This window comes from Malus domestica, chromosome 15 (assembly GCF_042453785.1).
Source record: "Malus domestica chromosome 15, GDT2T_hap1".
Taxonomy (NCBI): Eukaryota; Viridiplantae; Streptophyta; class Magnoliopsida; order Rosales; family Rosaceae; genus Malus; species Malus domestica.
The window spans coordinates 30380395-30392457 of record NC_091675.1 but is presented as its reverse complement, the minus strand read 5'-3'; the positions used below and the strand labels follow the sequence as shown (position 1 = coordinate 30392457).

The window sequence follows — 12063 nt, the reverse complement described above, 5'->3', positions numbered from 1 at the left end:
ATAAGTGATGCTCATGAATGTTTATGCATGATTGACATGAATGATGCTCATGTATAACTTTGGAGTACTGGACATATTTTTGATCACCTGGTTGGTGATAATAGCGGCAGGCTGACGAATAATTTTTTTGTAGTACTGGACGTACTTTTGATCACCTGGTTGGTGATAATAGTGGCAGGCTGCCGAATAATTTTTTGTAGTACTGGACGTACTTTTGATCACCTTGTTCTTAATAATAGAGGGCCTGGCTCTTTTAGGCATATGGGTCTTCGCCCTCCACATAACATTCCAGCCAATTATTTTGGGCTTGCCGTTTTTTTTTTTAATTATTATTATTATGATTACTCTCTAATGGGGTTATACATATGTCTCCAAAAGATAAGAAAAGTAAATCACATCATTCAAAGCAAAGGTTTCAACAATTGCAGATCGTTGGTGCGTACTGCACCTACTGCGTACTAGGTTGTTGCATATCTTTTTCCATGTGTGTATTCTAGTGGCGTCTTCAAAAAAATGGGAACATGCATGATGAAAGTTTTCTTTTTCAAAAGTTGATGGCATCTTCTGCTTGCCTTTACCGCACCCAATTGTTCAAAACCTCCCTTTATTCCTTGCTTTTGCATGTGGGTGTTTATTCCTTGCTTTTGCATATGGGTGGTCGACAGCGCGCCCTGCTCCTCATCAGTACCTCTAACACCAACTTAACATCTTAAATACTTTGGAGTATTCAGTGGTGGTGGTGGGGTTCTGTCTTCAAGATCCACAGCTCAATCTCCCTTCCTATCAACCCCTTTAATCATCTTCATATACCCTTTTAGCCTACATTTTTGGCATCCAAGGCTCACCAAAACCTTCTGTAACTCCTCGGCTGAAATTTTCCTGTTCTTATCCGCGTCGAAAATACGAAAAGTATCCATGAGTTCACACTCTTCTTCCTCATTCCCAACCCAACATTATTCCTTTGTGGCAATCGACTTCTTGTATCCGAGGCACGAGAGCATGTTGCTCAGCTCGAGAGGGGAGATTTTCCCGTCCCCATTTGCATCCATGACTTTAAACACTTTGTTGAACTGGTTGGAGACTTCCATGGCTGCAAAAGATAAGGTTGCAGCTGCTGGCATATCAAAGATGGAAGAAAGTTTTGGTGGCTTTCTTTTCTTGCATCCACTTGTCATCTTCTGGATGGCTGATTCCAAGAAAATTCTGATACAACTCATTATAGCTGACAAAATTATGTGATAAGAAAGGGTAGATTTATTGGCTCCGTTAATGACGGCAAGAACGGGTCATGGGGTTGCAGCTGACGGGTTCGGACTGGTTGGGTCGGGCTCGAACTGGGTTCAGGTTTTTTGGATTGAACTGGGTGTTTGGGTTTGAAGCTAGGGCTGCCATTAGATCGGTGAAGCTTCTGCAAGAGATTCTCGTGCTTCTTCTCCTTGTCCTCATCCTTTTTAGCCCTCAGCCGCTTCGCCATCCCGACCTCAATCACCTCCATTATCCGCCGCGCCTGCCGCTTCCTCTTCTCCTCGACTTCCAATCTCACCTTCACCATGTGTTGGGAAATGAGACAGTCGACGTCGAACTGCTACTGCTGCACGTATAGAGACATGTTCTTGCCGAGAAAAGAGAAAGGGCCGTAGTTTTTGTAGTTGGTTAACGGCAGAGCCGGGTACAAAGAAGAAAGGGATAGGGTTTGCAAATTGGTTTCTGTGTGCGACTGACTGAGAAAGGAGATAGAGATGGGACTGGTTTCTTAGGTTTTTGTGATTTTGCAGATTCACGATGGAGGTGAAAAAACGAAAGAGAACCGACACAACTTTTCGTATCGTTTCCCACAGACGGCGTCAAATGTTGATGCACAAAACCGAAGGGGTCTTGGAACAACGTAAATCCGACCGTGAATCTGCAAGAAAGTAAAGAACACAAGATGTATCGTGGTTCACCCCAATGTTTGGGCTACGTCCACACTAATATTGTATTTCTCTGTTTGTGAGAGGATTGTGAGGGTGAGAGCCCTCTGTATGTGAGGATGAGAACTTTGTTTAGGGGATGTGAGGCTTCTTTCATTGTGAGGTTGAGGAGGCCCTTTTATAGACTAAGGGCTCCTCCCCTTTTTACATACTTGCCCCTTCATTTATTACATAATTACATTTGAGTCCTCCGAGTATTTATACGAGATCTAAATACGGAGACTTTAAGTATGGTACAAACAATCCTAATCCTAATAGCAATGAGATGTCTTTGTGGTAAAACTCTACATGAGCTAGTAGGTGGTTAACTATTAGTAGTCACGACTCGTCTCGTTTCAATTGTAAATAATGACTCCTTCATGAACATTGATTATTCCGGTGTCCACTTTAGGAAGAAAACAAAACCAAAAGAATGAGAAAAAAGAAGTAGAAAAACGTGAATGCATATTGTTTACTAAAACTGTCGGAAATCAAAGTATAAATGCTATTGAATTACATAAAATGTTTACTAACTCACATGAATTGGAATGAAAGCTAATGTCCTTACTAAAATGCCCCTAGGCTAATTAATGTGTGCTTAATTTTTCTATTTGTTGTAGGCTTATTTGATTGAACTAATCTAAGGGATTAGAGAGAGAGAGAGAGGGCCAGCGGTATTGAAAGAGAAAAGAGAGTGATTTTATTATGAGGTGTGTTGTATCACGCCCATTGTGCCTTTATTTATAGTAGAAGGATAGGCAAAACCTTACCCTTTAGGATTACAACTCTTAATAAGTGATCAACTCCTAATAGGAATAGAAGAGATATTCCTATATCTAGTAGGATTTACACAATCACATTCATATTCTAAATATGACTGCAACACTCCCCCTTAAGTGTGTAAATACTCTCAACAAACCATTGCATTAGATCTTCAGCAGATAAGGTAGAATAGTTGATGAAGTCATCAGCACAATGGATAAACGCGAGTCTCAAATTTAAAGAAAGTATGCATTGGTAGTAAAACTCACAAAACCTCACTATGGTAAAACCCAAGGTATGGGGAAAACCCATAGACTAAGAAGAAAAGTGAGAAGTATGCATAATGTCTAAAACAAACATCAAATTAGACGAAAGTAGTAAACTCAACGGAGTATAATCACCCCAGGATGGGTGCCTTATCAAAACCTCGTTAGGTAGCAAAAACCCAGTGGAAAATGCTCTTAATTGTAGGAAAAAAGAGTACATTAAGATCAAGTGAGCATGCTTCTGGATACTCCCCCTGAGTTAGACATAATTTCAAAATAAGAGAACTATAAACGGTTCAACTAAGATAATTTACGCATACCAATTCCTTGGACGAGCTTCTGAAAGTAGACTTGGGCAATGACTTGGTGAAAAGATCAGTCAAGTTGTCCTGGAAAAAGATTTGCTGGACTTCATTATTCTGATGCTACTGCTACTCGTGTAAGTAAAAGAACTTTGACACTATGTGCTTGGTGTTGTCTCCCTTGATGTATCCCTTCTTTAACTGCTCGATACATGTTGCATTGTCTTCAAAGATCGTCGTAAAAAGGTCAACGACGGAAGTAAGACCACTAGTGCTCACGTGATGCTTCATGCAGGGCGAGAATCTTAGCATGGTTTGAAGAAGTGGCAACTAGCATTTGCTTGGTAGACCTCCAAGATATAGCAGTGTCTCCAACGGTAAAGACATAGCCCATTTGAGAACATGCCCTATGTGGGTCAGACAGATATCCAACATCTGCGTAACCAATAAGGCGAGAATCAATCCGAGGACCATAGGGGGCGGCAACACTCGAAGATTCGCGAGTATAGAACAAGCATATATCCATTGTACCCTTGAGGTAGCAGAAAATGTCTTTAACACCATTCCAGTGTCTGCATGTAGACGTTTTGTTGTATCTAGCCAAAAAATTAATAGCGAAAGAGATGTCAGGTCTAGTGCACTGAGCCAAGTACAATAAAGCCCCAATTGCACTTAGGTATGGAACTTTGGGTTCCAAAATCTCTTCCTCATCCTCATTTGGACAGAAGGGATCTCTTTTAGCATCTAGAGTTCAAACAACCATAGGTGTACTCGAAGGCTTCACTTTATCCTCATTAAAACGTCGCAACACCTTTTGGGTGTAGTTTGATTGATGTACTAGATTCCATCAGAACAATGCTTAATCTCCAGGCCAAGACAATATCGAGTGTTCCCAAGATCTTTTATCTCAAATTCCAATTTCAAGTGCGTAGCAATTTCCTCAAGCTCTACAGAAGTCCCAATGAGGTTCATGTCATCTACATAAACTGCAATGATTGCAAAATCCGGAATGTGACTTCTTTATGAACACGCATGGGCATAATTTGTTGTTCACATAACCCTGACTTGTCAAATATTCACTCAGACAGTTAAACCACATTTGCCCAGATTGTTTCAATTCGTAGAGTGACCTCCTCAACCTAATTGAGAGAGTGTACCATGATCTAGAACTATTTGAACCAGTCAATAAAAGTCATTCTAGAACTATTTCATTCTTCTCATTATGCTTCCTCATGAAAACCCACTTGTAGCCAACATACTTCACGCGTAGGGGTGTATGACCAATAGGTTCAAACACTTTACGTTTCGTGAGCGAATCAAGTTCGACCTAGATTACTTGTCTCCAGTTTGACCAATCTGTTCTACGTTGGCATGCATCAACGGAACATGGTTCAATGTCATCACTAAGCATGATATCAGTAGCTATTGTGTATGCAAATGCATCATCGATGATCATCTCATTCTGACTCCAAACCTCATCCAATACTATGTAGTGGACCGAAATCTCACGATTCTCGGGAGGTCGGTTTGTCTCTTCTAAGACATCACCGCAATCTAGAATAACCTCATGCATTAGAACAAATGAGTGAGCAATGGTTGAATTCAAACTAGAGTCACTAGTTGGTGTCTTTTTCCTCTTCTGGTGTTGTGAATCATTTGAACCAAGGGGCCTGCCACGCTTCAGGGACAGAGCAGATGACTGGCTAACTACCAATGTACCATACCACATGGAAGATGCGGCTTCCCCATCTTTGAGGATGGTCTGGCATTCCCAGGTTGGTTGTTGACGTACTCAGGGTACATCTATCCTTGCAGAAACGTTTACAGTAGGTCTATGTGATCTTGTCACCTTAGCTAGATCATTAAAAGCATCTAGCATGCTTTAAGCAATGCTTTAAAGATCTATAATTCGTCGCACCTCAGTTTTAGCCTAGGCAATGCGGGATCTAAATGAGACATAGTGGGAGCATACCACGATAATTCGCGGTGTTCTCCAGGAACGTTAGCATGCTTTTCTCCCCTTAACGACGGGAAGATTGTCTCATCAAAGTGACAATCCGCAAAATGTGCTATAAAGAGATCTCCTGTCAAGGGTTCTAAATAGTGAACAATTGATGGTGAATCATAACCGACATAGATTCCCATTTTTCTCTAAGGACCCATTTTGGTACGTAGTGGCGGTAGCTATTGGCACATAAACGGCGCACTTAAATACTCGTAAATGTGAGACATCAAGCTCGTATCTAGTAACCAACTGTAACGGTGAATAAGGTTGGCTAGCGGTGGGCCTCAGGCGAACCAACATAGTTGTGTGCAATATTGCATAACCCCAGGTAGATACCGGCAATTTGGTTATCATAACCAAAGTCTGAGCTATCAATTGAAGGTGCTTTATGAAAGCTTCTGCTAGGCCATTTTGGGTGTGAACATGGGGTACAAAATGTTCCACATCAATCCCTACTGACATGCAATAATCGTCAAACGTTTATGACGTAAACTGTCCAACATTATCCAGTTGAATCGACTTAATCAGATAATCAGCGTGGTGAGCCCTTAGCTTAATAATTTGTGCTAGGAGTTTAGCGAATGTAGCGTTTCATGTTCACAACAGGCAAACATGCGACCACCGTATCGATGCATCAACCAACACCATAAGATAGCTAAATGTTCTGCAGGTTGGTTGGATAGGTCCACAAATGTCCCCTTGAATCCTCTGAAGAAACTTAAGGGGGTCATGAATAATCTTTGTAATCGAGGGTTGAGTATTCAACTTCCTTAAAGAACATGCATTACATGGAGGGAATCTAACATAGGGAGGTAACCGATGCCCATGTGATGATTTAAGGATATGGCGCATCATGTCACTTCCAGGATGTCCCAAACGGTCATGCCAAACCAAATCAACAAAGTGTTCTAGAACTCAGGCATATGACTGGCCACATGGTGGGCTTGTATGCCGCAAATGGTTATGATGTACAACCCACTCGGGAGACGTTCCATGCCATATTCGTACGAAGTGATACAAAGAAATTCAAAATCATTATCTTCAGTGGTTTCAATATGATATTAATTATCTCGAATATCTATAAAACTTAGCAATGTTCTTCCGGAATGTGGAGAATATAGTGCCTCTTTAATGGTTAAGATTGTACCATTGAACAACATGATACTTGCCTTTCCGTATCCTTCAATCAGGTTGGATAGGCCTGAAAGAGTTGTCAGAGGTGCTTTCTTGGGTATTAAGTTAGTAAAATAGTGTCGCTCACACAAGATGGTGTTCATGGTAGCACTATCAGCTAGACAACTAACTTCCCTACTGGACATACCTAGAAATAAATTGATTGAATTGGTCACATGCATAAATATAAGTCCATTCATTCAATTAACCAATTCGAGAAATAATATCCATCAAATAACAATCAATAATTCAAAACAAACCAAAACCAAACAAATTATTCCAAATACTTAGAAAAATTGTTCAAAATTAAACCATAAACCTAGAAAAATAGGGGAAAAGGGCCAGCCACTCCTATTTGGTTCGGCCATTATGGGTAAACACCTTAAAAACATGTCTAATTTATTCGTCCATAAGAGCTTATGCCTCCTGAAAATTCGATATCTCCATTGATGTAGTAGCATCTTCCGGATGATCCACATGTGCAAAGTTAGACTCACGATGGGAATGATACTTGGCAATAGCCTTAGGGCTAGCTCGGCATATGCGTGACTAATGATTCTTTGATCCACTGCGATAACACATATCTATTTCAGTGGAAGCCGATTAAACGAGAGCTTTACCCTTGTTCTTGAAGTTCGGGGCCTTAGGGATAAGGGGTGGACGCTGTTGGGTCACATTGCCTACCTTGGGCCCGTGGTGGGGCTTGCCGCCCATTACCATAACCACGACAGCTTTTTCGTCGTTTGTGGTTGCTAGAATTGGTTGCATGCGCTTTAGGCGTGACGTTCGAGCTTGATGATTCTTCATTAAAAGCTGGTTTTGCTTTTCAATGAGAAGTAGTACAGAGATTAAATCCAAAAATTTAGTGAATTTCAGTGCCTTATATTGTTGTTGTAGGACAATATTGGTGGCCTGGAAGGTCAAATAAGTCTTATCCAAAAGATCTGATTCAGTTAGTTCCACTTTACAGAATTTCAACAGTGATCGGATTTGGCAAATTTCAAAGTTGTATTCATTCATGGACTTAAAGTCTTGGAAGCAAAGATGCTGCTAGTTATGTCTTACTTTAGGCAAGTATATGTCTTTCTGATGATCGAAACGATCGGCCAAAGTAAGCCAGAGGGTGCGTGGGTCCTCCTAAACAAGGTACTCAATCTGCAAAGCATCATGGATGTGTCTTCAAATGAAGATCATTACAATAGCTTTTTGAGCTTCGTCGACAGTTTTGTCGTCGGTAGGTGCCTCTATGGTGGCTCTAATACCCTATGCAGTAAGATGGAGCTTCACGTCTTGAACCCACTTCAGGTAGTTTTTTCCAGTGACTTCCAGAGTGATGGAATCGAGCTTGTTCAAGCTCAAAATATCCCTAAAACGGAGGGTACACAAAAACGTGATTAGTCGTATGGTGATCCATAGACATATATCGTAGAACTTTAGGTTCTATAAACATGTATTGGTTTAATTTATGCATGAAAACTACTGGTTTCATGTGGTAAGTTTTGAATGAAAACTTCGGGTTTCAAAGGCACTAAATATGAAACTACAGGTTCAATTTAGTTTTTATGAACAATTAGTCTATAAAGGAAAGGTTCATGCAAGAAACACATAATGCAATAAGCGGATTTAAGTGTAGTGGACTTGAGGTTCTTCGGGAACTCAAGTGTGAGAGCTTCGTTACTACGAAAGTATGTCAAAGGTTCAAAGTATAAAAATAAATGATTGAATCGTTAATGTCCAAAAGTGATTTTCAGGTCAATAATTTTAGATTCATTATCAAAACTAATAGACTGCATGTCACTTTTAATTAATTCAGTAGATAAGGACCAAACGGGGTCGATTGTGGAAGCAAAATAATAACATTGGGTAGAAAAAGTATAGCCCAAAAAATTGGGCTCGGGTACAGCTGCAAAAATAGCTCACGGTGGCTAAAGGCCACAGGCCGAGGGTTTTGAAGCCGAGCATCAAGTTGCTAGCTTATGTGGGTCGAATGGAAGGAACGAGTCAGGCCCAGCGAAGCGCTGGCCTAGGCTTGGGTCTGGGAAGCCTAGCTGGGGTTAGGATTCAGGTCGGGGCCAGCATAGCTCAGCAGAAAAGTCTGTGGGAAGCGCGTGAGTGCGCGTGACGTAGCCCAATGGGCTTCAGACTGCTACAGGCAGGCTTTAAACCATGGGACAATGGGCCAAGAAGGTTGCAGGATTTCTTGATTGGGCTTAAGGGACTTCGAGCCCTATAGAGCTAATCAGGCCGAAAGTCTGGGTTGTCGGAGTCAGTGCAACAAGCCCAAATGCTACTGTCGTATGGTCCACTCAACTAGGCTTCATGCCAGTGGTGGTCTGATGGTGCCACGGTGGGTGTTGCGGCGGTGGTGCCGCACAGTGCCCAATGCAAAAAAAAAAAAAAATCGGCATGGTTAGGGTTTGAACAAATCCTAAAATTGCTTCTATTTTATTTATATGCTTTGACTCACAATTCCACATAGTAATTTAATTGTTAATGTATGAAACAAATATATGAACATATACAATACATATATATATATATATTTATTGGAAGGAAAATATAAACATAGAGGGATTCATGCATCATGGGGAATGTTTTCATGCTTCGTGGACGTTTCAAGTATCTTCCTTTATTTTAAGCGTACCTGATTGGCAGAAGACAAAGAAAAGCCTTTGAATTTTGTGGAAGATAGCCTCCTCCTGCGATATGTCAATTCCTTTACTTCTGGCAAGAATGTGCTGATAACGTGTTGTAGACCTATTTGATTGAACTAATCTAAGGGATTAGAGAGAGAGATATAGAGAGAAAGAGAGAGAGAGAGACAGAGACAGAGACAGAGACAGAGAGAAAAGAAAGGGCCAACAGTAATGAGAGAGAAGAGAGTGATTTTATTGTGAGGTGTGTTGTATCACCCTCATTGTGCCTTTATTTATAGTAGAAGGATAGGCAAAACCTTACCCTTTAGGATTACAACTCTTAATAGGTAATCAACTCATAATAGGAATATAAGAGATATTCCTATATCTGCTAGGATTTATACAATCACATTCCTATTCTAAATATGACTACAATACTATTTTATTTTTTCAATGTATTTGATTGTTTTCCATATAAAAACCAAATAGGATAAATAACAAAAACGTAAAAAATAAATAGGAGAGGAAAAGAATCAAACCTATCCTCACCATCCCCACATCTCCACACCTGAATTTTCTCTATTTATTTATTATTTTTTTTGTCTCCTCCTCTTCCTCCATTTTCTGTCTCTAATTATAGAACCCTTAGTCCACAATATCCAGAACCCCCACCCCACAGCTGGGGTGTTTATCTAGAACCCCCATCTAATCTTAGGTGGACCCCATGAGGTTACAACCCATCCCATCAATAGAGAAAAAACTATTTTTCACAGAGTGAAAGTGATAAGGAGTTCGTTCCTTCTATTCGGTTTTGCTAGAATATGGGAAGTTTTGGCCTGCTGCAAATCACATACACACGAAGGGGAGGGAGGTCTAAAGGAAGGAGGTATTTTAGGAATATCAAAAAAAGTAAATGGGTATTTTGGGTAAAAAATTTGATTCCTGATGTAACCTCCTACTCGGAGTCCAATTACTAACCCTACATAATCCATTTTCGAGGATACTAGGTATCGTTTGGTACGTGGGATGGGACTGGACACACTCGTCCCACGTTTGGTGCGCCAAATTGCCTAGGGCACGCTGTCTCGTGGAACGGATTTTAGCCAATTTTTTATGCCACCCTGCCCCTAGAACGACTTGTTCCAGACTATGGAACACAAAATTATAACTTTTTAGACAACACTACACCTCCTCTTTTTCATTAATTTCACTTCGAAAATTAATCAAAATTCCAGTGATCTCTCCATTTATGAACAATTAGCATAAAATATTCATTAAAATCAAAATTTACCTCAACAGATAAACTCAAAAACTAAGTTCTTTTGTTTTTCCGGGATATCAAGCTTCTTTGGTCGCACTTCAAATTTTCCGGGAAACTTAGTGACAAAAACCCAACATAAAGCAATTTTCTTTGCATTTGATTTCTATATTCGAAGAAGAAAAATAGCAAAACAAAGAAAACCCAGATCGGATAAAGGGTTCCTGAGAAAGCCAAAAAGATGAAATTTTATGGGGAAACAAACAAGAAGAACAAAAGGATACTAGGGAAAGCCGGTGAAAGGACGAGAGTTATGAGAGGGAGTGGAGGAAGAAGAGGAACAGGTGGAAACTGGTAATGGGTAATTTGTGAAAGGTACGGTTCTCATTTAATCCTTTGTTCCATTCCGGCTTGAGCGTACACCAAACGTAGCATGGAACCTCCGTTCCTTCCCGTTTGTGTACCAAACGATATCTTAAGGAACTGGACTCCCGATATTGGGTGGGCCCTACATGATTTATGTTTCCCCAGTTGCTGGTAAAAGCCAGAATACTTTGGGAAGTGTCCAATTCCGTTTCTCCATGTTGCAATCCCGATTGGTAAACACGCCACTAGTATAATGATGCTCTTAAGTATTGAGCAATTTTTTTTTCATATTACGGTATATATTTATAAAAGGGATGAGGTATGCATTTACGCTATATTGTAATAAATTAATCATAATAATTTGGTATTAAACTCACCATCTATTAAGGTCAAAGCTAAAAATCTTCATTACAAGTAAAGCTAAGAATTTAGTATTAAACTTGCCATATATTAAGGTCAAAACTAAGAATTTTCACTTACAAGTTAAAAAAAATTAAATAAAAAATAAAATAAAACAACTATAAAAAATGATACTTTTACCATCTCTTTAATAGATATGCGTTGGCGACCTTATATCTATTAAAGAGATTATACAAATGATGGTACAACTAGATAATAAGTATAACATTATTTCACAACTATTGTTCTACGTGGCACCCATAAATCGCACTACACAACTAAGTATGCATGATATTTTATTAACATGTGTCGCTGACTTATTAGGCCAATGGCACCATTAAAATAGTCAAGATAGATATGTAGTTTCTACGTATAGCCCTATCTCTAAGTATATATTTATAATCTGTTAATTTGTAATTCAATACACAAGTTAATTAGTACAAACCACTAATACAATTTTAATACTAATTTCCAAACCCGTTCCCCATTAAAAAAAAGTTTATTAGTTTGTCCGTCTAATTGAAATTCAATTCCATTTTTGATAACTTTAATTCAAAATCTCGGTTGTCTCTCTTGCGGATTGGTGCAAAGCTATACATGCAATCATTGGATTCAATGAGTGTCTTGAATTTGATTTTGAAATAAAACCCATTATTTGCTTATGAAATACAACCTATTATTACTTTTGCCAACGACTGCAGTTACAGTTCCACGCCAATCCACAAGAGAGATAGAGAGGGGTTTGAATTAGCTAGAGTTATCGAAAATGAAATTGAGATTGTTTTAGCAAGCAAGTTGGAGGGAAATGATGTGTCAAGAATAAAATGTTCATACTACCTTTTAAATTAGGGAGTTTTAACAAAACAATCCCGATACTGTTTACTTTTAACGAAAAACCACATTTTTACCTTTAACTGACGCTATTCGCTATTATTTTAAAAATGGCT

The 12063-nt window shown here is 39.5% G+C and overlaps 1 pseudogene; it reads right to left on the bottom strand.

The window, feature by feature from the left end:
• Nucleotides 1-701: 701 nt before the first annotated feature.
• On the bottom strand, nucleotides 702-1258 carry LOC139191849 (probable calcium-binding protein CML25; annotated as a pseudogene).
• Nucleotides 1259-12063: the final 10805 nt, after the last annotated feature.